Here is a 23,952-nt window from a genome sequence, read left to right as displayed (position 1 = left end):
TTTCTCACTCCCACTCCTCCGTGTCCAGGCCCATTATCCTGGGCAGCTGGTTTTGGGGCCGGCTGGCTAGAGAGGAAGCTGAAAGTGGAGTCTAATTCACTTATTGATTCATGTCCTGTGTTGCAGGATACTTCACAGCTTTAATCAGTGGGAGGTTTTGGGTTAAGAACAGGGGTGAAATGAGGGTTTAGGGCCACCAGATGCACTGTTTGCAGGTGGGTCAAAATAATTTTTTGAAAGGCCTATTAAAAGACAGCCCACATCCTTGTTTTGTAGGTGGTGTAAAATCAAAGGGAAAAAAATTGGTATTATTTTTTATCTATATATTGTTCCTGAAAAAGTGAACAAAAGTTTTTAAACTATTTTCTTCAGAAAATTTGGCATCTTGATGGGCAGCAGGACAAGACAGTTAATCTGTAGTCTGACACAAAATTGACACACCTGAAAGTAGACTTGTGTGGGTGATGTTTTTAAGCAGCTGGACAACGTAGTTTTACATACAAGATAACCTTTTTCAATTAATAAAGTTAAATTACATTTTATGTCACTGTGACAAAAACAACGAGACACAATAGCATCTCCATAAGATGAAAACAAAATCACAACAACAATTAAGAATAAGTAATAAATAAATGGCACAGTTAAAACAGTGAACATAACACCTACAGTGCAGGTTATGTAATGTAATGCCAGGGGGAGTTGTAAGGGGAACTATTAAGACGTTTGACTGGATATGGGTAAAAAACTGTTTGTTGTTCTTGCTTTAATGGGCCTGAACCTTTTGCCTGATGGGAGCAGTCAGAACAGGTGATGGGCACTGTGAGAAGAGTCAATGAGGATATGCAGTGACTGCTGCAAACAGCAGGAGGTGGAGATGGTTGTAATATCTGGCAGCTCTGTCCCGATGATCTTTCCAGCAGTTTTAATAACCTACTGGATGGCTTCCTCTTCTGCCTTTGTACTACTGAAGAACCATACAGTGTGTCAGCATATAGAAATGGACCAATAGTCTATGTCAGGGATGGGCAACTCCAGGCCTCAAGGACTGGTCTCCTGCAGGTTTTAGATCTCACCGTGAGTCAACACACCTGAATCACATGATTAGTTTGTTACCAGGCCTCTGGAGAACTTCAGGACATGTTGAGGACATCATTTAACCATTTGAATGAGCTGTGTTGGATCAAGGACACATATAAAACCTGCAGGACACCGGCCCTCAACGCCTGGAGTTGCCCACCCCTGGTCTATGTAGAAGCGTTTCTGTCTTCAGTTTCCTGAAGTAAAAGAGGCATTGTTGGACTTTTCTGATGGCCCAGACTGCGTTGGAATCCTGGGACAGTTGCTCTGTCACCATTAGCCCCAAGAACTTAACACACTCCACTTTACTCACTATGTGTTATTCTCTGGCTCTCTTCAACGGTGCATCTTTTCTCCTGTCTTTATGTCCTCACCAGCTTTGGTAGATGGCTGCGCCTCCCTGAGCCTGCTTCTGCCAGAGTTTTTCCTTCCCACTGTTGCCAGGTGCTTGCTCTTGTCTGATTGTTGGGGTTTTCTCTATATTGGTGTATGGTGTTTACCGTACAATATAAAGCACCTAGAGGCCCTATACCAAATTGAACTGAACTGAATTTGGATAGACGCTACAGTTTTCAGATTAACACGGTCACCAGCAGCAATGTAGGCACTGTCTGAGTGTATGGTGAATAATTTAAGTAGCAGGGTGGTGTTGGAGTAGTTTTCCGAAAAAAAATAGATAATCAGAGCCATCAACAATAACATAATTCCACAGTATCACCACATGTATCCCTTAAAGCTTGTACATTCACTTCGGGCCCATTTTGCAGTCAGCCAACATCGACCATGAGAGGAATGTCAGAGATTACAAGTAGGTACTGAATAATCTAGGCTATTACTATACACTTTGTGCAGGGCTCGTAGTTCTATTAATCTTCAATTACAATGCTGAGAGGATGAGAGCAGGAAACCGAAGGGAACATGCTGTGCAGCTACCGGATAAGAGACACAGCTGGGGAAATCACCTGGGAACATCAACACGATACTGCCTTCTGATTTTTCTTTTTTTTCTTTTTTTTCTTTTTTTGCAACGAACTGATTCAAAGGTTATGTGATCTGCTCTGTAATCGCAGCGCTGATATCAGAAAGGAGCCCCAACCTAAATCACATCTATTTATTCATATTTCATACACACTCGCCTATAGATTTCCAAAGTGTAATTTGCCACTGCTGAGCCTTTACAATCAACAGATTAGATTATTAAATAAGATTATTAACACCAGTGTTCACAAATCTGTATTCATCAAACGAAGAAAAACACACTCACTGCTCACACACAGCAATGGTTTCTCTTCACTGACTTCAGACTATTCCCATTTGGTACGACTTTGAAAAAACATACAGGAACAAGGAATATTTTACCCTCAGTGCTACTTACCTTTGAACTGAAAATCGCAAATTTGAAGTGCTTTATTTAAGACATATTTTGAACATTGGATTCATTTGTATACTGGCTCTACTTGGATCCACAGGATGCTCTGTATCAGGTTTCCCTCTTTGTTGATGTTGCTATTGCCATTAAGGTTGAGTATTTTTCTTTGAAATTATCCTAAAGGTTACAGTAAACACTTCAAGTTGTTTGAAATGGGATACTCTGACATGAGTCAAGATGTCTTTCTATTTATAAGTATAATCTCAGATTAAGACCCCATATTAACGATGTGTTGTTTGCCTGTGTGAAGGCGCTGAATAAAAGAATACTTGGTCATAATTGAGGAGGAAGAGGTCAGGGCCTGGACACTCAGCACTCACTCACCCCATGACCTCTGTCCCCTGTGACCTAGAGTTGAACACTTCTACAGTCATAAAATTATCAATCAAGCATGTGCCAAAAAGATTACAGAGAATGGAATAAATGAGAGAAGGCGACACATTGGTTCAAAAACATATCAACCAATCACAAATCAACCACAACCAAAACATAAGATCTCATAAAAAGAAGAGAAGTGAAGCATCAATTAAAGCCAGTTAAATATGTATGTAATTGCATACAGAAAGTCGTGAAATATTTTCACCTAGATGAAATCACAATGCAAATTCTTTTCAGCAAACACAACCAGTCGCTCAACTTCTTGCTGTTGCCCCTCCCATTTGCTTTAGTTTTCAGCATGCAAAGTATTTTGACCGCAGCTCAATCTTCACACCTCTCCGACTGGTTCTCATTGATTTCCACGGTGTTAGATGGAGTGGCAGGGCCTGCGTAGGCCAATGAAAAGAAGGAGCACACTGAGGAGAGGACTTGTCATAGCAAAGATTATCTCATTGTGGCATTTACACACACACACACACGCATGCACACAAAGAGGCCATCCAACCCAGCTGGAGGCAAGCTTTAACTATAATGGCATCTGAATCTATAAGTGAATAAACATGCATTACAACAAATGTACACCTGTGTCTTTTTCTGTAATAGCTTGAGTTCTTACACACACACACAGACACACAAACAGAAATGCAATCAAAGAAATGCAACTCTGATTGTGCAAAAGCTAACAGCTATAGGCAGGTGCGCAAATACCATCATAAACTTGACACACACACACACACTCAGAGTGAACGCACACACCCAGATACTCAACTAACAGGTTATAGCTTGCCCCGTGCATTTCAGTAAGTGTGCTATTTTATCGCCTCTTTTCATCCTCTCTTCTCCCATTCTGCTCAGTGACTGGGGGGTGGGTGGGTGGGGGGCTATGTGCACCCTACTTTGTTGCCATGGATACCACAAACACCCCACATAGAAAATTCTACACAGAATAATAAGTGGCCAATTGCGTCTGTTTGCTCTCCAACAAACCTCAGGATTAGAGGCATTTTCTTGTCAGAGGCATAAACTATTTTTATGTTTGCAGGGACAGAGAAGGAGGGGGAGGGAATAGAGAAAGGGGTGTGGGGTTCAGATATGAAAAGAGCATACTAATGCTGTGTGGTGACAGGTTTCTCCCCGTTTCCTTCCTATAAGATGAGAAGAGAAGGGAAGGGGGGGGGAAGAGATGCTCTTAAAAAGAAACTCAGGCACCCTTAACTAATGAAGGAGAACATGATAGAGAGAGGCAGAGAAAGACAGAGGCAGATCATTTCTAGTCCAGTTAACTGGGAGCGCTGACATTTGTAGCAGCAGGCCAGGCGAGGTGAAAAATCGGGGTGGCGCTTAGTTGGGCGAGCTGAAGTGAAATGTTTTGGAAAGCTCTCTGGGTTTTTCGTTTTTTTGTGTCTCTTTTAGATTAATCGACAAACACTCATCTCCTAATTTCTTCCTCCTGCTCTGAGCCGTGGAGAACATAACCCTAGTGTGCAATGATGTCATTATGATACCATCTGTTTGTTGCACAGGCAGACGCAACATACACACACACACACACATTCATTCACACACATGCACAAGATAGCAATGGATCAGATAACACACAGAGTGAGAGAACCTATGACATGCAGACCGTGCCCTGCGTATCAGCCACACGTCGTGCGTCGTTCGTGCTGCATGTTTAATGCTGCCTTATTGTGAATAGTAAAAAAGGTGATTGTTGGCACGCTACAGGAAGCTTTGTATCTGTGATCCAAATACAGACTCCTGCTGTCACCAGAGGACAGCGCAGCTTTCTTTGCTGTCCACAGACTACATGGTAGAGCTACCAGGCTATCGCCATGTCTATCAAGGTCATGAGGGCAGATCCTTGATGTGGCTATCTGTCAGTTCCATCTTCCATCAAGAGAAGGACACCCCACCCCCCACCTACAATTTTTGCCTTAATCATTGACTGATGTGGCCAACTTGGGCCAGATCCAATATATGACAGAAAAAGGGGAGTCAGTCAGCTGACATTTGTTGACACTGTAAGACTACAGTACAGCTTTGACATGGACTATTTTCTTTGTTTAGTCTTCATTTGTGTGACGACGCACAAGCTGTCTTTGACAGTCACAAAACAACAGTGTAACTCAATACTTAATACCGAAGTACGTACACAAATAAATGGACTTTGGTAAGAAAAAAAAATTCTACATCAACATCAAAATGAACTTAAATAGTAAAGCTACTGTGTATGAGTGAATGCTGTTCCTAGTTGCATTAATCTGGATTTAAATGGATGGTGCTGCATACATGTAGCAGCTGTCATGACTTGCAACTTTTGTAGCTTGAACCAATTACTGTCTAACAGGTTCAAATGTCAAAAATCCAATCCAATAAATTCCCATTCAACTACACGTAGAGACAAGCCCGTAGCAGAAGTTACTGCAGAGTAAAAAAGAAGAGAAAAAATATGAAATAATACAATTTCAAATAGCAGTGCATTCTGTTTTGAGCTATTTTAGTAATACTTCCATGAATATACTGCTAGTACCTGGTAAAAATGGAAAAAATGGCCATGTTTTCATTAAAATAGCTTAAACAGTTACTGGGAAGCTCTGCATTAACACAGTTCACAATGTGCTTAATATTAGTGTAGCCCTAAAGTCAACAGCTATGTTTTAACAAAACTACAAAAGAAAAATCCATTTAAGGAATACAAACGACATCATAAAATATCATATCTCTGATCTGAAGATTATCCAGGTGTGATTTAACATGTGTACTTGTATGCATGCCTGTGTCAGACTAACCACTTTGGCTTATGCATCAGATGTAGACTAACGGCAGGTACAAACAAAGCCACATGGGTAGAGAGGCGTGTGGCGCATCCTTGAGCAGGCAGAACCAACGTGGCAAATGAATTTGGAGGGGCGTAATAAGGGATGGCGCTGGGCTCCGGCCTGATTTCACAGCCACATCGTTAGGGTGAAGCAGCCCCAACCCCTGAATGAACACATGGCCACCGGCACGCACACGCTCAGCGCAACGGCCCTCGGAAAGACGATCAAGGTCAGTCGTCACGGCTCAGTCTAACGAGAGGTGACAGGTGAGAAAAGACACTCCAGACTTTACCCATTAAACTTACATTTTTAGTTAGTGTTTGTGTGTTTCATTGTGTGCGTGCATGTGTTTTTGAATCACAATCCAATCAGTGCAGGGCAGATACTGTATGCACGCACATACACACAATACCCTCACTGTGACCTTCATGTACTTCCTGGCAGGCAGGTGTTAAGGCTGTAGGGGCTGAGTTGAGTGGCCAACAGGAGATGGTACTACGTTATTTATCAGCATGTTCAGGCATCACAAATGACTCTGATCGCTGCAGGTAACTCAACACACACACACACACAGAAACACAGAGGCTTTAGCTGTGTTTCCATGTGCCATGTGATTTGTTCAATAATTCAGTAAAATTACATGTATTCATCTCTTTCTGAGGCCACAAAGTATGTCAGAGTGATCTTGACATTTATTAATAGTGTGTTATTATTAAATGGAAGGAACAATGGGCTTTGGGGAAATTTTCCTTCTTCCTTTCCAACAGGCTTGCTCCCAGCAGGAGAAAAGAGAGGCAAAGTAAGGCTACCCTGCAAGATATCAAGCCTGCAAACCGACACTAGCGGTGTGCTTTTTACCTGCTAAATGTTTTCCTGGTGCTTGTTCATATTAGATTAAACTTTAGGAAAGCTTATGTGGTTGCTGTTTAGGGCTTGTAGTTTTTGGTTTGTGTGGGCAGGATTTTTATCAAAGGACAGCAGATAAAAATAAGTCATTCCATTTCAGCTGGATTTTAAACGCTTTAGCTGATTTTGTGGACATATGTAAAGCTGTGCCTCGGCAGACACGTTTTGCAGCTATCTGTCTCGCAAATAAGACAGATACACTCTTTCTTATTATCAATTATGTTATGATCAATCCAGGCTTCATCTTGGAAGATCGCATTCATAGATGGCACTTTGTTCTCTAGTTCATCTGATTCTAACTTATTAATTGTTTGAAAGAACAAACCACACTCTCTTACAAAAGATATTTTCCTCTGATGATGGCTGCCATTAAAAAACATTCTGACAAATTCAATAGAGATGAACAAAATGAATCACGGTGTATTTTCAGTGAGTTAGCATCAAGTGTAAAACTCCAGTTCTGAAGCAAAGGCAGGAGTGCAGTTTCTCTTACGGCTTACAAAAGTAAGTCAGTCCCATGGTTCCTGTGATAAAAAAGTAAACCAGGGGCGATTCTAGGATCAGAGCTGAGCACCCAGAGAGCTGCCCAGCCAGGCAAGCTAAACTTTACACGTCATGAAGAGACGTCTTCCCCGTCTCTGTCAGTCCCTGCATCCTTAAATGTCTTCAGTTGTCCCGAGTTGTCTCTGAATGTCTCCTTGGTGCATTTAAACCCCTGTTTCTCCCTGTCCTCGTCATCTGTTATCTTCGTCTCCGCTATCGGTCATCATAATTTTACCATCTCTGTGCAAGTCTGCAAATTTCTTTATTAAATTATAAGATTCTTAAATTCATCACGTCTCTCTGTACCTGGGTCCTCGTCACAAAACATGACATCACTTTTTTGCACATTTAAACACAATTTAATCCCCACATTTGTGAAAGAAATGCAAAACACTTTTTTGAAAAGTCTGTAACAAAAGCATAAAATCTGATAAAGATTATTTAAATGCTGCAAAAGAAGAATGTATTGGAATAAAAAAAATACATATTCTAACCTTAATTACTGGGGGAGAATAATGAATGATGCTCATAGTGAGTAAAAAGTAAACTGACTGCATTTTTTGGATACATACAAAAACACTCCCAAAACAGCATAAATTATTACAAATAAATGACGGGGCTGTGGCTCCCCACACCCTCTAACAGATCATTACATGTAGGAACCTTTTAAAAACAAGCGTGTTCATGCTCACAGGTGTACACACGGGTGCTCACACACACAAACTACACCCTTTTTGGCTCCTACCTTAAAGCACACTGTGCGCTGTCAATCTTACGAGCTGCACAATAATGTTTAACATTTAGTATTTACTGTTATATTCCCATATATCATCGTGATGTTGTTTATGCTATTGCTCTAGTCTTCTTCTGCTTGTTTTCTTTTTTCTTTCTCAACAGGTGATCCAGGAAAAGAAAGAGAAAAAAACCCCACAAAGACAAAGGTGATGAAGCAGATTTTCATTGTCTTTTCTCTCTATCTCTTTTCTCCTTTTTCTTTCCCTCTCCTTCTGTTAACTTTCTTCTGAAGTTTTCTTCTTGTTTTTCTTTCCCGTCCCTGAGTCCAGTCTGGCCTGATTACAATCAAGTTAGAATAAAAATAACTAATAAATATCAAATAAACTATGACAGTCAAGTGGACCAGTATAGCAAAAGGCCCACTTGGGAAAGTAAATCTGTTGGGCATTTGTCTTGGCCTTCAGACAATAATTCCGATTGCTACAGTGCCAGACAGGACACAAAAAAAGGAGACATTTTTTTATTTTTTTTTTACAAAGTATTAATTAAAAAATATATATATAAATGGAGGCAACTTTGCCTGTGGTAGAATGTATAAAATGTATGAAAAAATCTTTACTGCAGATGCTAATTTTACTAATTTAATAATACTAATTTTGTGTTGTAAGATTTATGAGTTTCATGCTTTCAAGTGGTACTTAGGAGAGCGTGACATTTTATCAGGTGGTACACACTGTAAAAAGTTTGAGAAACTCTGATAAGTTAAGTGTATGTGTGCTTTTGGAAAACATTTAAAGCTGCAGTACAGAATCTTTGAAACAAGCTAGCTTAAAACATTTTTAGAATATAAACAGAGCATCTGCTTCTCTTTACAGCTCCTCACTCCACTCACTCCGTTTGGCACTTTCTGATAGTGTGCAAATGTGATGTATGTACTGCGGCAGTCATACAGACAACTGGACGGTCCAAAAGTTGGCCTGCCTATTACTGGCTGAGGTTTTAGTAGAGTTGTGGCTGAACCACATAAAAATATATCATTAATTTTAATCTCCCCAATCAATGATAATGTTATGTTGGAATGTTGTTAAAGAGGGTCAAAAATGTTTCAACCCAGTTTGTTTTGCAGATTCTGTATAACAGCTTTAATATAGGGTGAACACAACTTCCAGATTGTATGAGTAAAAAATCTTTTTCTCTTTGTCAGTTTAACAGTTTCTGTTGTGCCTGTCACTGTTCCCGGTCTGTTTTCTTACCTGGTTCTTCCTGACCTTGTACTTTCTCCTCACGTTCCCCTCTTTCCTCTCTCCCTCTTTGGACTGACAATCATACACAAATAGATTGTATTCAATTAGATGAAAAATTACATTAATATGAAAAAATACTATTAAGATCACTAACAAAAAGTCCTCTCTCAGTGTACTTTCAACCAAAAGGCAAATAACCAAACCACATGAACATCTAATAAAAGATATAAATATTGAAACACTGATCCAATATTATTCTTGATTCACAGGTCATTTGATTTTACACTTTTACCTGAATGTGGCTCCTTTTTTTGAAAAAACTTTCTTATATCCATTATGAACCTGGCTGTCTCTCTGTACACACACACACACACACACACACACACACACACACACACACACACATCAGGTGTTCTAAGGTTAGCACCCCCAAAAATGGGCTAAAATCGCCCCTGACGTAAACCCAACATAGCAGCATTAAAAGCTACATTTATAACCAGGTACAGTGAAAAGGGTTGTGGAATGCAGTCTGCTAACCAAGCTGGATAGCATTAACCACATTCAGATATGGCCATTTCCGGCTCCAAAATAAGTGAAAACCGCTAGGTGATGTCATGTTGTATATGATCATCTTTTATATACAGTATATGTTCCGGAGAAGGAAATAATGCTCAGCTTCATACAAGCCATGTTATGTGATTGCTGAGCTGAAGGGATAAATGAAGAGGACAGAGTTGAACTACATTTTCTGGTGAAACACAACATCAGCAGGAGGTATTGATGAGGTGAATTAGATTTTTCTTAAGCCAATGGAGAAAAAAAACTGAAAAACAAAAGTATTTTTTCACAGGTTTCTTTTTGTGAACTTTAGATGTACAAGGGTCAGAAGAAGGCAGACAGCACATGGAAAGGTGGACGGTTGTGAATGATACAAAATCAAACTCAATCTGCTCTGTCTCATGCAGGCAGCTCAGTTAATCTTTCATGTTTTATTATTGACCATACATTTACATGAAGTTTGCCATTTTTACTGGTAAGACATTTTGTAATGCTTTCTCTCTTAGTTACACTCACATGTTTTAAAGTAATTTATTCTCATGTGAAGTAAGAGAACTGTGAGCAGAGATCATTACTAATGTGTTTTTTGTTTTGTTTTTTGACTTCATGGACAAAAACAGGTATTACGTCCTCTGAATCTGCTGGATATTTTCTTCTCGGTGCACAACTATGGGTCTTTGTATTAACTGTACCCATGCCCCTCGTAAATGTGCTTTAAGGTATTGTGATATATTTGTGTGTACCTTAATGACAGGACTGCATGCAATCAAAATACCTATATTTTGATTGCATGAAATACCTTTATAAGAGAAAAGATGCCTCCTACCAGATTTAACTATATGTTGTTATCCATATGTATGAGCTATGAAAAATAACATAAGCTATTAAATATAAAATCTAATCTACTCTATAGATACTTAATTAGAACAATATAATCGAATACACCAATACATAGCTTAAAACCCCTCTGACCTCACTCCCACCCTGTAAAACTATACATACACACACCCTATTTAATAACCAAACTACTGCATGAATATATAAACACAATATAAAGATAAAGGTAAAATTGCTGCCGGTGATTCATATTGACCAGACTGATTTCTATTGCGATGTGAGAGGTTGGTTAATGGCTTAATGTTCTTAAATGAAAAGGAGAGTTGCTCGGATCTTTAAAAGGTGGCGGTACAGTACTGTGAAGGACTTTAAAGACAAGAAGTGTGTTGTGATTATCAGTCTGCATCCCTGCATCCTTTTTTTTAGAGTTTAGAGATCTTAATGGGATGGTAGTTCGATCCCTGGACTGAATGCCAAGTGAAAATGGAGTGTAAATGTGTGTAAATCTTAGTTAGATAGCACTGCTCGCATGGGTGTGAATGGGTGACTGAGGCATATAAAGCATGTTGAGCGCTCAAGTATAAAAGCAAGTCCGTTTAAAATGTGCCAATGCTAGCATGCTGACTAATATTTCTTTTGTTAGACGTATTTAAGCAATGCACATTTAAGCAGATTATACTTTCCCAAGTAAAAGGCAACAAAAAGAGTACCAAAGAGTAACTCATGCCTCAGAAAAGTTGCAAAAAATTAATGAGAGCATAATGCAGAGAAGCTCACTGTATTTTATTACACTAAACACTAAATTTATTTTTGTTTTGCTTTACATAAATTAAGATGTTTCTATAATAAAATGATGTAGAAAACACTACAAATTTGCTGTATAAAAATTCAGCAGTTTTCTAGATGAGTACCATAACCCTGTTCATGTATAACCCCCAATGGTCCAAGCCTACACCCATGAATGTCAAGGAGTCGATATTATTGTAGTTTCATATTTTAATTTAACTTTGAAGCTTTAAACTTTAAGCTATAAAGTGATTTGATTGTTTGGTTCAGACCCAGAGAGATACAATAAATGATACGACAAAGTATCGCTGCAGTCGGATACCCTCCTGACCCCTTCATCAGCGAGGGAATTTCTAATATAGTAAAGTAAGCTTGGGTTGTCTAGAGCTTGTTTATTTTTTGAGTCAGTCGGTCTCATCTGGTTATGATGGCAAGTTGTTCCTTACAGATTCATGCAAAGGCAGGCACAAAGACTTGGTCTGCATCCAGATGGCTAACCTTAAAGATAGCACACAGCAGCTGTCCTCTCTACCGTAACTCTCGTGACGACTAGTAATACAGGACGCATCTGACATTTCTGGTGACAGCCTCGAGCTCAACGAAGAAGCAGGGGACGCTTGATAATCGCCACTGTGACACCATTAAGGCGACATTTAGAGACCTCCCTTAGACAGTTATCAGAAGATAAAAGATCATTTTATCTCAGAAGCTAACTCACACTGTAAAGCTGCCTCCGTTGTGGTCACTGGCTGTTTGTGGGCATCGCCAACTTCCCAATCAAGACATTGGCTTACACTTGCTATTTGTCTTTGTGAGCAATGCTTTCTCAGCAGAGCATTCCTGAGTGACTTCATCTATTCCTTTTACTCATACCTTACTCACATAGCATGCATCATCCTAGAATATGCTTGGTGTGGATGTTTGCATTGTGAGTCTACTGAGAGCTTTTGTTATGCGACTTTTCACTTTAAAAACTGGAAAAATTCAACCAAGAATGATGACACAATATGCGGCGTCCTTGAGGCTCAGTGCACAATGCAAGCTGAAATCCAGTACAAAATCATCCCGTCTTTCTTCCTTCTTTTTTATAGACAGTCTAGTAAAGCAGGGATGCTATAAAAATAATATTAGAAAAATAATGAGAAGTGGTATGGAGGTTTTGAATGAGGCAATAATATAACTGGGGTTTTTTTTTTTGTTTTTCTTTTTTTTTTTTTTAACTAGAAGCAGCCCTGAATGACTTTCTTGTCCTGTTAGTCTCTGTTGTAACATCATGTTCCCTGACTAAATGAAATTAAATCAATCACAACATGATCATCAGTTGGCTTAGTGTTTTCAGCCATCCACTTTTCAATTTCAAACTGAGCCTCAAACTGTATTAATAACTTATTAAGTTGGATAATTACATTACGGGCCATGCGTGCGTTTATATATGTGAGCACATCATCTTCTCTCCGATGGATTTGCCTGGCAAATCAAGTTAATCACAGCATTGAAAGCAATAATGAGTGTGGCATGCTACTCAACAAACTAACAAACCCATTAGGTAGTCTGCCTGTCTCTAAGTCGAAAACCTTATATTCATTAGACAGTAATTCAGAGCAGAAAATGAGATTGAGATCCTTGATGCAACAGAAAAACACATCCCCACCCCGAAGAGAAAAGGAAAACAAAACCAAAATGGCAGAGAGGAGATCGAAAAACAAATTTCTAATTTTGTCCATGAAGTGAAATAGGAAGTTGATAATTAGTCTGGGTAAGAGGAAGACGTTACAGACACAGCAGAATCAGTTTTCAATCCATTCCTCTAGCTGTCCAATTTAACACAGCTGCTGGAGCCTATAGTGCCCAGCAGTACTGTATGAGTTTATGTAAACTCCAGGACAGCATGGGTGTGAAAAATGGTGTCGTGAATCCATTTTGCAGGTTTCTACACTTTGCTTTGGGGAATTTAGCGCACTCCTCCAGCGTAATACATCACAATGATCAGCTTCATGCTGGTTCTTTCAGGTACGTGGTGACAAGGAGGCCATGTTAAAGTCACAATGGTGTTAAGCATCTCTATAAGTCTTTTTGAAAATGTGTGCGTTTGGATAGCTCAGTCTTGGGGCACTCCATGAAATATGGGCCAAATTTGATCACTTTGCTTGTGCGTGTGCATAAAATGTCATTTTTTAAAAATGTCGGCACACTTTTTAAAAAGAAACAAAAGTTTCACACATGCACTGCACTTAGTACCCTAAGCTGTTCTACGAATTACCCAGCAGATGTCCATGTGAGGATGCAAATATCACATGCCAGAGGACTCGATATTAACCGGTCTTTAACCTGTCAGCTGCATGAAGGTCCCGTGAATTAATGGACATATTGGTTTGTTAAGTCCTCTCTGGAAGCCTCAACCTGGGCATTTTGCCCCTTGGCATGTTGCTCTTCAAACCTAGACACAACAAGCATGGGGTTGATTGAGGAGCCGGGAATACTGCATGTTCATATGGTACCAACTGGTCAACTACAAAGCAGACAAAAGATGCCTCACTTTTCTGTGTATCATTCTCTAAATAGTCCCAAACTTTACAAACTGAACATCGTGCTGTCTTAAATCCACAATCTTATCAACAGAGCTCAGGAAAATAATTACAGAGGGCAATTAACTAGTGGAATCCCTCCCTACTGGCCGTTAGATGGAATGTATATTCAAAAAGTATGCCCATCCTTTATATCGAGTACTCAGAAATGAACATATAAATATGTAAGTCAATGTCAATGACATGGAAAGTTACCTGTATTTACAAACCTTTACATCAGATGTTAGAAATCAACAGCTGTCATCTCACCTCTCCACTCCATCACTTGCTCCACAGCACACAGCCCCCACCACCTCCCACATCTCCTCCATTTCCCACTCTGTCTTTTTAACTGTCAGTCCTTCTCTCCATCAGCCCACCTCCCCACTAGTAAACCTGTCAAGCCCTCTTGTCATCTGATTGTTCACCTACTGCATTTCTACGTCTTTGGGCTCTATATCGCAACTCTGCTTTACAGGCCAGCCGATAACGCACGCTGGAGAAGGTGAGATGCAGAGTGGAGAAGAGAGTATTTTGCAGTAAAAGAGGAGTGTGGTGTGATGGTGGATTAAGAAGGAGACAGTAATGGCTGTGGGCTATGGTCACTTTTCAATTAATCCAAATGAAATGCAGTTAATTTTAGAGGAGCTGTGAAGATTTGTACGGCGGTGAGATAACTGGACTTAAGGGAACTGAAACAAAGAAATAAATTACAACAACAGCAATAACCATCAGTGTTAATGTCAACGTAATGAGCACAATCCACATCACCATCAAATTACCTTGAAACGTATTCTGATGGAAAGATGGAAAGCAGTTTAAACATATTTAACCACTTCTCCAACACTGAATGCCTCAAATCTCTGTCTCTCTGAATTAACAGAGCAGCAGCAGCAACTTCAGTTTTCAATTCAATTTCAATGTATTATCTATTAATAATTTTATCACTTACATCTGATATTAAAATGATTCCTCGTGGCCACAATCTGACCTGATGACAGTAACCTCAATATTTAGCTTAATAACTTCCATATTCCAGGTGCAGAGAAGACATGCTTTTGTTGACTGGGGCCTAATATTTTTTTTCCAATGATAAGCAAACATAGTTGCTGCTACTTTTTACATGGCTCGCTGAAGTTAGCTGGAAGAGGTAAATATTGGTGACCTGTGGTCACGCCGTGCTGATTCCATTCACAACTGAAGTGTTCTGGCTAATATGATTGTAGTGAATAAGTGTGAATGAGTTCAAGAGGTCAGCTGGGTGAATGGTTCTTCTCAGACACCACAGATTTTGGGAACTTTTGGAATGTATTTGTATAATATATGTATCTTTAAATTCTGTGTTTTATTTTTGATATTTGAGATAATTACATTTCACAAACAGCTATAGAGATACTTTTGTTTGTTTTGAATGTTACTATACTTTTTGCCTTCTCCAGTCAGAAGAAGCTTCGTCTTTATTGTGCATTCACGCTCTGCCATCACTCTGACATTCTGCTTGACATTCAGGTAGCATAGCAACATGACAACATGCCCCTACAGCCTGGTGTGAGAATATAGATGCTTTTTGAAAAGGTTGACAAGAGAGAGAGTAAGTGAGAGAGGGGAGAGAAGAGATGAAGAAGAGAGGAAAGGAGGAGGAGCAGGAGGAAGAGGAGGGATGGAGTGTGTAAAGCCCTCCACAGATTTTCTTCTTCTCCTTTTCAACGAAACCTCCAGAATCCCATTTGAAATTTAAAGCTCCTCTTTTTGTGTCTGAAAATACCTTTACACACACTTCCATAAATACTGCCCAAAGGGAGAAGACTTCAATTCCCCCCTGCTGACTTGCATGGTTCAACAGGGATGAGCAATTATAATGGAACTCACATGTGTACATAAACATAAATTATACGGCAAATATTTCATTCACTGTGCACACAAGCTATACTCTACTGTATATATGAATGCAGTAGAAAGCATAAATAAAACCTAAATTCCACACTTCATATTGATTTAATGTGGACAAGTGGAAAATATAAATGAATGATTTCTATTGTAAATTGTGGTGAAGAAAACAGCACACATAAAACATGAAGCACTGGTCAGGGGGTTATGTAAATGCAGTTTTTCTTCTCAAGCACAGAATTTCAATTCATAATTCATAAAGATTAAAGCCAAATCTCAAATGAGGCAGTGCCCCCTTCGATTGGTAGAAATACAATAGCCCAAAGAGCTTCTCATTTCTCCATGATTAGACAGAGACCAGATCCTGTCCCTGGTGACCAAATCAATACATCTCCTGATTTCATCCTGCCCGTTAGCCTCCAGTAGCTTGAAGGAAAATAAGATCAGGTATGGAATATCAAGGTCTTCAACCACAGGCACGAGCCCTATCTTCTCCTCATCACAACTACTGTTACATTACTATTCTATTATTCCGATTATGTTTTCACATACTTTAATGGATTTATTTTCTCCTTTAAAGTAATACAGTTTTGTATATTCAGACTATGCAATTAAATAAGTGATCATGCGGCCTAAATGAAAGATCATTAGCAATATATATCTGCATCCTGGCCAATGGATCATATCGGATAACAGTTGACGATGGATTATGGGGGGGACACCACAGATACACACACACGCAATTGGCCCCGCCACGTCGATTTCTTGGAGCCAGAGAAGACCGTCAACAGGGTGGATTACTAAGATATCAGGCTTGATGAGCCAGAGACACAGAAACCTGCTCATTAGCGATAGGTTTAAAACAATTTCAGTTTAATTTGAGTCACAAAAACTGAAGAAAAACCCTTGAGATGAGCAGCTCTGTCATTGCCATCTTGGCTTTTTGAAGCTGGATGTGAAAAGCAAGGGGTTCTAAATTTGGAACTCTACGCTAATTGGCTGATGACTTATCATGATCATCATAATGATTATATGCTGGATAATCCTCATTGGCAAGATTTGCAACATGATATGACCCAAAATGAGTGACTGAGCCCCTCAGCATGTATGTAAAGTGTTTACAGAGTTCAGGGCCAAGGGTTGTCTTCCCTTCTAGACTTCTAGAATTGGAAATCTTTTGTCTGAAAGCATGTTTAAGGCATCCTATGGGCTTTTCAGACCCACAGGTTGCATCTGTCTTTTATATTGTTATATGTTCTGAACCAGCCTCAAAGTGACCATTCCAACAACAGTAGTTTTGGGCACTGCAGACTGGACTAAAACCAAATAGAATAGAATAAATAAAAAGCAGAAAAATGCTCAGAAGGAATATTATGCGAACTGTTACTGCAGCACAGTTATCTAACAACAATTCCCAACCAAAGATGCTGCCTTAAACTAATCTAAATTTTAACATCAGCCTTGTCATAGATCATAGACCCTGATTACAATCTATACTCCAAAGATACAGTACGCTTTTCACTTTAAAACTGACTCAGGCCTATACTGACTGTAAACCCATTAATGGCTTTCCGGCCAAGCTTTAAGATTAAAAAAAATTTCAAAGGCCACAAAAAGTGTCTCATCTTCCCAGAAAGGAACAGCAGGCCACTCCAGACTTTATCACTGACTCCATGATGCAATTAGCCATCATGGTGGTGCAGCTGTGGTTCTGCTGATTGTATTAGAGAATCAGTGATGTCTTTCTGGACAAAACCCCAGAGATTCAGAGAGGGACGCTCACACAGCACTAAAACACAATAAAGAAGAGTGGCAAAGCCTACAGCTTTCTGTGGGTCTGCTCTTGTTTGGGCTAACCCTGAAAAATGAGAAGGGTTTTTTTTTGTTGTTGTTGTTCTGCTGGGTGGTTTTTGTGTGTGGGCACGTGTTTTTTTTTTCGTTTTTTTTTTTGGGGGGGGGGGGGGGGACACAGGGAGAAACCGACAGTCAGCTCCAAACAATACACATACTCACGCACCACTGCACACGCAAAACTTCCAGAAGGATGCAGGCAACTGCTGGGAGGAAGGCCCTGGGGTGAAGTGACTTTTGACATGAACAGCAACATATCATACCCCCAAACAGACACACACAGATCAAGCGTCACCATCACCATCCTCACCCACCCCTGGGAGACAGTGAAACAGGCAGGCAAGGGAGATAAGACATCCTTGCCTTTACCCCACCACCTTTCAGTTTCACCCCTCCAATGTCCCTTGTCCCTGAATGCCTGCCCCAAGTAGACAGCCAGTGTGTGTGCACGCACACATGCTATCTGATCAATCTGTGGCAGTGACACACACAGAGGTAAAACCCATTAAGGGCCCTGAAAGCCACTCGATCTAGAGACAGCAGACCTCCCTCAGAGAGGCAGCAGCTAAGTTTTTACAACAATGGGGTTAGAGTAATTAGAATGGCATTTGCCTTCTGGAGGAAATGCAGGGGGGGAGGGGGGGAGTAAAGAACAGAGAGGCGGGAGGAAGATATAGAGTGACAAAGAGAGTGGCAGCAGAGTTGCACTGTAAGATAGTTGGAGAGGAAGACAGAGAAAGAAAAGGTTCCCCCAGAGTCCAACTATAACCCAGTCTATTCACTGCAGAGGTTGTAAAGATGGAGGAACAATCAAGGTGGAGATACAATGAAAAGATGGCTGGAGGGAAGGGAAAGATCACTCTGCGGTCATGACATGTGAGAGGGAAGGTTTACTGCTGCAGAGCAGTTAGGCATTAGAATATTAGATCAGAGTGAGAGCTCTTGAGGTTCAACAAAGGGTCTCATCCATCAATATTCCCCTTAAAGTGAAGCCTTTAAAGATGCTGCTGAAACAAAGAACTAGCTAATTTGGCAACATCTTCAAATTTCACTTATAATTACACAGGGTAAATTGTAAATGTATTTTTATACACCCTGGATTTTGCTGTGCTTAAAATCCCCCTCTGTCCCTATTTGTTCCCACTCAATGTGACCAGGAGCCTAAGATCAGATCTAATTACAGAAGTCAATCTCTGTGTTGTCAGCAGGATGAGGCTCAGATTAGGACTGGACCATATGGCTTCTTGGGGCAACTGAAGTATGTGTAAGTGTGTGTGTGTGTAATACACACACACACACTTACACATACTTGCAGGAACTTTGGCTTACTCATACCACATGAAGAGAAGTGAGTTAACCCTGCTGTCAGACCAATATGTCCAAGAGATGATGCCATTAGCAGGGATTTTAAATTGACATACTTTTTTTATTTGAGTTTATTATGAGTTCATATATGATCTAATTTAATGGGATAAATATGAATATGAAATATAGATTTCTTATACCACTTTTAAGTTAAAAGACAGGGAATCAATCTTGCCAGTGTGTAATCTAGTTTACCTTATTAAAGCTGCACTAAGTCACATTTTTATGGATACTGTGAACACCATCACTTGCGGTGGAAAACCCCCACCCCCCCACAGTTTGAGGGAAGTTTTTAGCATCCTGGTTTTTAAGAGTTTCTTGCCCCCGCTTTGCTGTTTTGGTTCACTGTCACCAGTCTTATCAGCATCATGGACAGCAAACCCCAAACACTTAGGAATGCACTGTACATTACTGTTCAAACAAACCAGACATATAAAATCTGCTACTAGTTTGTCCATTAATTCCTTAAATAATGGCAGAAAAGCAAAATAAAGGCTAAGAGAGCAAATGGTAATCAAATAACCAACATGAGGACATAAGCACAATTACTAATTAATTCTAATTATCTTCTGTACTTCCTCAGCAAGTAAATATACTACAATTACAGCTTTATAAAATTAGATCATGTTTGCATGGACAGTATGAAAACACATGCAGGGCCTTAAGCTTGCATTCTTCTAATGGCCAGCAGAGGGAGACTCTTTTGGTTTTAGAAAAAGTCCCAAGTTAGAAATCTATGGTAAAATGACTCTAAGACTTTACTAAACACTTTCCTGAATAAATCAATACAACACAGGGGTTTGTATTGTTAGTCTCACTGCTTTTTTTTTTAAACACTCTGCATTTACATTGTTACTTTTTACCTGGTGTCATGAAAGCATAGTTTCTACTTTCAAAGACTGTTGAAACAGAAAAACTATCTTTGATATGATGGCAAAAAGCTGCTTCTACGTGCAATTGTGGTTCAGTTAGATTGACTTGTAAATTAAGAAACAGTTTTCATGTTATTGTCAAAAAAATACAACAAATACATACTTGTTAGCGCAGATCACCCCGTGCGTGGGGCTGGACGGCGCTAACGCGTTAACGAGCTACCCGTGCTAACACATTGACGCTGTGCAGCCCCACGCACGGGGTGATCTTCACTAACTTGCTAATGGAGATTTGCCACGTTAATGCGGTTATGTCGTTAACGTCATTTTAACGAGATTAACGCTGACAGCACTAGTTTATATGCATAAATTATGTCTTGTTTGAATTTATGTGTCATGGTGCAAGAGGTCAACAGTTTGAGTCTCTCTCACTGGGGTGACTTTCTTTTCTCTCCATCATTAAAGTTTTTTTTTTTCATTTTGTTTCAATCAATAAAAGAATTAAAGGAAATAAACACCTCTTGCTAAAAAATCCCCCCAAAATACATTGAGGCAAAGCTCTAGAGGAACATCCAACAGAGACTTAGGCTGTGTCTGGAATGTCTGCCCAACTTTCATTTTAGAACTGTTTTTCAACCAAGACTCGGGATCAAGAAAACACGGCCAGTCGACCCACAAAATTGCTTTATTTTTGACAAACTTCCCACTGGTCCCCCTGTGCCGTTCTGATTTTAAAAGTCCTTGAATTGTCCCTTTCATATTCTCAGCCTAAAGACACAGAGAACCTAGTCAGATGTATTTGTTAGTAAAGTCAGTCTGTGATTATATCAAAATATATGTCCACAAGTCACTAAGCTTTCAATAAGTCTGCTAAGTCTAGACAGCCTTGAAAGTGCCCAGGCAGATCTTTTTTTCCCTGCAGGTTCAACTTGTTGTTGATTGTGTTTACACCTGGCTACGCACAGAACAACAGTTTGCTTGTTTAAAACTGCAGTCCAACTGATAAATCATCTCCTTTGGCAAAAAGATACAGCAAGCCAGAAACATTGTTTTGCAGGAAAACTTAGTGGCATAAATAATGAGTAAACCCTGGCTACGCCTGTTTGGCCTGCAGTTGCAGCAAGGCTAATTAGTCCTTAAGGGAGAAAAACACATTTTGAGAAGAAAATGAATGATCCTGAACTAATAAAATGCAGTGATAACAGAACGGGAAAAACCTAGAGTGAAATGATCAAAACAACAAAAGACTGATGCAACAGTGGTTAATGCACTTCACAGAGTGCGCGTGAGAGAGAGAGAGAGAGAGAGAGAGAGAGGGCTAGAGAGAGAAAACAAAAGAAAGGCAAAGTCTTCTTCATTTGCTGGATGTGTGTTATTGACGGGCGGTGTTAGTGTCAAAGAGGAAACAGACGCAAAGAGAAACAGATGCAGAGAGGAAAGAAAGGGAATTCAGATCAATAATGGGAGAGGGGTCACCGACTCTCTTATACACACACAGTCCCACTAATCATGTCTTTAAGGCCTGGAAAAGAAATATGATCTTATGTTGCCACTCGAGTTTTTAAACATACAGCAAAGGGATAACTGTCACGCATACTTATGCACAGAGATTTATTTGTACTCATATTTGAGGTGTAACCTACAAATCGTTTTTCTCATTTTCTCATTCATTTTTTCCCCATTCTGTTGTTTTATTGTAAGCAAGCACACAAATTAGTTCGCAAGTATAGCAGTTAGTGAAGACACTGCCATTCAGGTTAGAAGCTTAGTACAGTGCTGCAGTTTCTCTAATGGTCACTTGAGCCTGGCTTGAAAAGTGGCCCATAGAGTGTCATATTAAAATATAATCTTACACAACTAGCACGTATGCAGTCTGGAACAAAAAATGTTTTGTTCTAGATGGATGGTTTTCCCTACAGAACAGCTATACAGTGGCTCCATTTTCTTTTTTTTTTAGCACTCATCCATATGGATACTATCTACAGTTGGGGCGTGGCTGAGCCAACACTGTCTGCTATCCTTCTCCTCCACTAATTCTAGTCACTAAACTGGACATCTTTACACTAAAGTGATCATCCACATTCCCATTCAGTGCTATTTGGTGTACACAGCAATACAACGGGCAACACAGTGAAGGCAGTTTATTATGTATTCAACAGTAAGTGAATGCTTAACCCTTAAATGAACTTGAAAAAAACATTTTAGTAAGGATTGACAGACCTTGTCTGTCATCCATCAGTGGAAAGTAGAATTTGAATTGTTCTTGTTCGAGGTGCTCTTGCAAAAGGATGTGGGTCCAAGACTCCAGACGCTTTCTTCTTATAAGCTAAAGTCCCTAACCAAGTCTTGTATGCATCAGTCTGTTTTTTAGAAGGAACATGACTATGCCATGATGACAATAAAAGCATTTATTGCATTTATTGCTAAAAAAAAAAAAAAAAAAAAAAGGCCTTTGGAATTCTTTCATTTTAACCCTGGAGAACCCATGGGGTCAAATTTGACCCCATGGGTTCTCCAGGGTTAAGACCATGTGAGTTTAAAATGTGAACAGCAAGTGAAAGCACCAATCACATGTATTTGAATACATAAAAGACCGGGAAATACATACAGTCCTATTAAAAAAAAGCAATTGCCACCTACCTGACTTTTTCTTTGGGGTTTTTTTGGTCCAAAAGTAATTACATGTGCTTAACTGCAAGCAATAAGAGATCTCAAAAGGAAATACATTTTGCCATCTAAAGAATCTCAAAAACAGATGACAAACAAAGTTATCGACTTCTATTAATCTGGAAAGTGTTGCAATGTCATTTCTAAGGCGAATCACAGCGGGGGCTATTATACACAATTGGAGAAAACTCATTCATGATTTAACAATGGGAAAGAGAGTTAGGGGAAGAGCCAAGGTGAAAATCAGCACTGACCAAAAACAGCACAAAGGCTTTTATACAAAGGCCAAAAAACTGAGATTAAAGATTAAAATTGTAAGTGTAACAAATATACAAAAAATAAGAAATCAGGAAGGGGGAAATACTTCTTCACAGCACTGTAAATGACATTTGTCAGGGAATCCTACTGTGTATCACAAAAGATTAATTATTTTAGGCATACACTACCTCCCTGATAACATGCATGATTGCACAGTATATCTTTATGATTACAGTCAAGTATGTGACGACAGATAACGGCCTTAAGCCTGGATGCATACAGATGCAAACACACACATCAAAGTGGATAAATGTAAGTCAACACATCTTGTACAGACCAACATGTAAACTAAAGAAAGCCCCATGCAAAAAAATGAACACTAACTTTTTACAACCAAAAAGGATTTCCTAGATTTGACAACATGATCTAAGCTGGTTTATTATACTTGCCGAGGGCTCTATTTATATATACAATGCCTGTGCTCTAAGCCTTTTCAATATATGTGATAATGGGATTCATTGCTTCCCCTCCTTTGCCCCTTTTTATTCTCCTTTCCCTCTGCCCGTCAGGAACGTCCATCCGAAAAGGAAGGTGCTGCATTTAAATTATGCTGGCAGTTTACTGTAAGGGTCCACTGGGGAAATCGAAGAAGAGACAGAGAGGGTGGATTGGTGGGGGAGGGGTGGTGGTGTAGAACAGAGTTATGGGAAATAGGGTGTAAGCAAAGTATGCCTACAGATGGGGGAGGATACTGACGGAGATGTTGGGAAGAGGTTGAGTGGGCGGGCGAGGGAAGTGGCAAATGGGAAGTGGATGCAGAGGAGTGAGTGAGTGAGTGAGTGAGTGAGTGAGTGAGTGAGTGAGTGAGTGAGTGAGTGATAACAGAGGAAGTCACTGAGGGCAAAAGACGAAGGAAAGGAATAAAATTTGAATGACATGGTGACTGAGAGAGAGGGACAGAGGAGGTTAGAGAGAGGTTGTCCAGTCAGAGGGTGTGGAGGTGATGGTGTGATCCCTCCCCATCCTCTCTCCTTGATCTGTGTTGTTCAAAACAGAGCATATATTTGTGGACACACTCCTGCACCTTCTCCCTCGTGTGGTTTCTGTTGACCATGTAAACCACTCTCTACTCCTCCTTTCTACTTCTACTGATGAATAACAAACAAGCTCAGC

At 39.8% G+C, this 23,952-nt stretch overlaps 1 protein-coding gene and 1 long non-coding RNA gene across 7 annotated transcripts in view; both read right to left on the bottom strand.

The window, feature by feature from the left end:
- Positions 1-23,952, bottom strand: part of myt1b (myelin transcription factor 1b) — a 139,183-nt gene that overhangs the window by 86,927 nt on the left and 28,304 nt on the right. The gene's annotated exons all lie outside the window — the stretch shown is intronic.
- Positions 1,312-22,313, bottom strand: LOC146494839 (uncharacterized). The gene is made up of 2 exons (XR_014871581.1): positions 9,427-22,313; positions 1,312-9,206 (listed from the first exon to the last, which is right to left on the bottom strand). It is a non-coding gene; the product is annotated as an uncharacterized LOC146494839 (long non-coding RNA).

This window comes from Neolamprologus multifasciatus, chromosome 20, assembly GCF_963576455.1.
Source record: "Neolamprologus multifasciatus chromosome 20, fNeoMul1.2, whole genome shotgun sequence".
NCBI classification, from domain to species: Eukaryota; Metazoa; Chordata; class Actinopteri; order Cichliformes; family Cichlidae; genus Neolamprologus; species Neolamprologus multifasciatus.
The sequence above is the reverse complement of the archived record's forward strand: the minus strand, read 5'-3'. Positions and strand labels throughout refer to the sequence as shown.